The sequence below is a fragment of the Mandrillus leucophaeus genome, unplaced genomic scaffold (genome assembly GCF_000951045.1).
Source record: "Mandrillus leucophaeus isolate KB7577 unplaced genomic scaffold, Mleu.le_1.0 Scaffold473, whole genome shotgun sequence".
In the NCBI taxonomy this organism is placed as follows: domain Eukaryota; kingdom Metazoa; phylum Chordata; class Mammalia; order Primates; family Cercopithecidae; genus Mandrillus; species Mandrillus leucophaeus.
The window spans coordinates 406,445-410,610 of record NW_012105065.1 but is presented as its reverse complement, the minus strand read 5'-3'; positions in this window follow the sequence as shown (position 1 = coordinate 410,610).

Sequence of the window (4,166 nt, the reverse complement as noted above, 5' to 3'; positions counted from 1 at the left end):
GCTGAGATCGCGCCACTGCACTCCAGCCTGGGCGCCAGAGCGAGACTCCAGTCCCAAAATAAACAAACAAACAAATAAACAAATAAATAAAATAATAATAAACAAACCTGTCCCACAGTAATTTCTCAAACTCCAGCTTACTGCTACCAAATAACTGCAGCTTACTGCTCTGAGTTGCGAGTCAAGATATGGCTCCTTCATTCACACACATCTCTTGAGCGCCGTGCGCCAGGTGCTATAGGGCACCCAGCAGTGTGGGGATTGCAACAGCGAGCAGGCAGGCGAGGACTGCGCTGTCATAGTGTTAAACTCATCAGCTGACACAGTTGGGACTCGCAGCCTGTAAACCATACCCAGTTTTCCAAGCAATCGATTTTCTCTCGATTCTGCTCTTTGTGTTGCTCTTTCCTTTATCTAGTGCCAGAATCTCAAATCAATAAAAAGTCGAGTGAAGCCTTTATTTGTCCACCAACCTCCGCATTAGTTTAGTGTTGATATTCTCTCGTTGTCTTTCTCACTTGGACAATTCTCAAGCCTCTATTTTGCTTTCCAGTTACATTTTGGCTTCATTTTGTGTGTGTGTAGTAACTGCCTCCGAGCTTGGCTCGGTCACACGTTCTACGTAGAGTTCTTTGCGGAGCTCCCCCGCCTGGCCTCTGTCTGTAATATCACCAAAGGCAGTAGAGGGCTTTGGCGGTGTTTTGCTAAGAGCAACAAAGATGAATATGCATCACACTGAGGTCCATGAAACCAAGATCAGATTTTTTGTGTGTATGGCAAGGGAAGGCGGACTGAAGGGACTGAACTCTGCACCCTTTGCATATTTATCACATGAATTTGGCAACTCATACATGGAGAGAATGAAAGCTCGCTCCCCAAACAAATGAGGAAACATTCGTGAGGAACTGAATGGGGTCAACAGGTAAGCATGCTTTGCCCATATTTGACTTGTGGAGAGTCTCTTCAGTTTACCAACCTTGTCACTCAAACGAGCACATTTTATATGTACCTAATTTTTGTGCAATTGTTTACTCTAAAGACAATTTGTAGCATATTAAAGGGGCATGGCTATGTATTCTAAGGTTATATGAGATTATGTTACAGGCATTCCTTACTCACATATGAACATCTCTAGAGAGCCAGCATTGCCTCAGCAGCCAGAGCACCTTGGTTTGAATCTTAACTCTCCTACTTCTCCTCCTGTGACCTCAGGAAGTTGATTAATTTCTCTATGCCTCCATTTCATAATTTGTAAAATGCAAATACTAATAACAACTATCTCAAGAGGTTGTCAGAATGATTAAATATTAAACAAGTCAGTACTTAAAAGCATTTGGAATAATGTGTAGCATATACTAAGTGTTTTATAAAAATTTGTTAAAGAAATAAATTTTGAAATAACAAAATATATGACAAGTAAAACCAACTGATGAAGACCAAGTTGGAAGATGAAGCCTGGTGTGTAGCTTGGCGTAAGAAGCTCCAATAACATAGCTATATTCTAAGTTTAAATATGAATGGCCTCTCATTACCCACAAGAAATTAAAATTCAAAGGAATTCTGAGCATGTTCATAAAAGATATATTCATATTAACCAAAACTGAAAACAACTCAAATTTTCATCAAGAAGAAATAAACTAACTCTGGTACATTTATATAACATAATACAGTACAGCAATAAAAGGAATAAGCTATGAATATGTACAAAATGTAGATGAATCTCAAAAACTTTGAGCAAAAGTACATTATATGATTTCTTTTATATGAAGTTTAAAGTCAACAACATAAATATATGATTACTGAAATTAAAGGACATTGCTGAGGGGGGTGGGATGAGTTGGAGATTTTACTAGATGAGGAAATGTGGTAACTTTCCAGGAATATTGGAACATCATCTGTCCTTCAGTGATGATAACATGTGAATACACATTTGGGGGAAAAAACCCTCATCAAATGTTCATTTAAGATGTGTGCATTCTATTCTGTGTAAATTATACTGCGATTAAATAAAAACTATACTACAAAGATAAACAAATCTTCAGTTCAGTTAATTCAGAACAAATCTCCCATTGGAGACAATGATTTCTAGATGAAACATTAAACCATTTTTCTAGTTGCATCTACAAGCTATAAAGAAAATGAGAAGGCATTGGACCAAGAATCCAGGACAAATAGAAAATCCGAAGAGGAGAGCATGGACTCTGGAACCATTTTTTTTTTCAGGTGCATTTTTATTTTACTTTTTTATTTTTATCATCATTATTTATTTTAAAGTCCTGGGATACAAGTGCAGAAAAGTGTAGGTTTGTTACATAAGTATACGTGTGCCACTGTGGTTTGCTGCACCTATCAACCCATCATCTAGGTTTTAAGTCCCGCATGCATTAGCTATTTGTCCTAATGCTCTCACTCCCTCACCCTCCAACCCCCCACTGGCCCTGCTGTGTGATATTCACCTCCCTGTGTCCATGTGTTCACATTGTTCAACTCCCACTTATGAGTGAGAACTTGTGGTGTTTGGTTTTCTGTCCCTGTCTTAGTTTGATGAAGATGATGGATTCCAGCTTCATCCATTTCCCTGCAAAGGACATTATCTCATTCCTTTTTATGGCTGTATAGTATTCCATGGCGTATATGTACCACATTTTCCTTATCCAATCTACCACTGATGAGCATTTGGGTTGGTTCTATGTCTTTGCTATTGTAAATAGTGCTGCAATAAACATACATGTGCATGCGTCTTCACAGTAGAATGATTTATATTCCTTTGGGTGTATACCCTGTAATGGGATTGCTGGGTCAAATGGTATTTCTGGTTCTAGATCCTTGAGGAATCACCACACTGTCTTCCACAATGGTTGAACTAATTTAAATTTCCACCAACGGTGTAAACGTGTTCCTATTTCTCCGCAGCCTCACCAGCATCTATTACTTCTTGACTTTTTAATAATCACCACTCTGGTATGAGATGGTATCTCATTGTGGTTTTGATTTGCATTTCTCTAATGATCAGTGATGTTGAACTTTTTTCATAGGTTTGTTGGCCGCATAAATGTCTTCTTTTGAGAAATGTCCGTTCATATCCCTTGCCCACTTTTTGATGGGGTTGTTTTTATTCTTGTAAATTTGTTTAAGTTCCTTGTAGATGCTGGATGTTAGCCCTTTGTCAGATGGGTAGATTGCAAACATTTTCTCCCATTCTGCAGCTTGCCTGTTCACTCTGATGATAGTTTCTTTTGCTGTGCAGAAGCTCTTTAGTCTAATTAGATCCCATTTGTCAGTTTTGACTTTTGTTGCAGTTGTTTTTGGCATTTTGTCATGAAGTCTTTGCCCATGCCTATGTTCTAAATGGTATTGCCTAGGTTTTCTTCTAGGGTTTTTATGGTTGTGGGCTTTACATTTAAGTCTTTAATCCATCCCGAGTTGGTGTAAGGCGTAAGGAAGGGGTCCAGTTTCAGTTTTCTGTGTATGGCTAGCCAGTTTTCCCAGCAACATTTATTAAATAGGGAATCCTTTTCCCATTGTTTGTTTTTACTGGGACTACTTTTGCTAGGAACATTTGCTATGAGGAAGAGATGGCAGGGAGATAAAGTAATCCTCGAACAGTCTCTTCAGGAAAGCAGAAATAAAAGGTGAAGAAACAGGCCTACCAAGATTGAGGACCATGGTAAAATGGAACGCTTAGACCTGACATCCAGAAGAGCTGAAATCTAGCAGTAAGAATGAGTAAGCCAGAAGTACATGAGCCCCTTCAATGTCTGCAATCTACATGGGCAATAAAATTCTAATCCCTGAAATCAGATTAAGGTGATTCAAGATTGCTAGTGCCCATAGGCACCTAACAGAAAGAAACAATGCTCTCTGGCGGAAGGTAATGTTCTAGGGCCTAAATTTTTCTATACATATTTTTCAAACAAGTTTAGGAGTCATTCAAAAAATAATAAGGAAACAGAAAGATATATCAATATGATTGAGAACTAGCACAAACAACAGATATAGACCCATAGGTATTTCAGATGGTGAAATTTCTGAAAATAAATGTATCAAGTATTTTATTAACCTCATAAAGTTAGAAGTCAAATTTTAACATTTCAGCAGAAAAGAGGAATCTTTAAAAAGAACATCACAGATTTAAAGCAAAAGAAAAAAATGAAAATAAAAAAAAA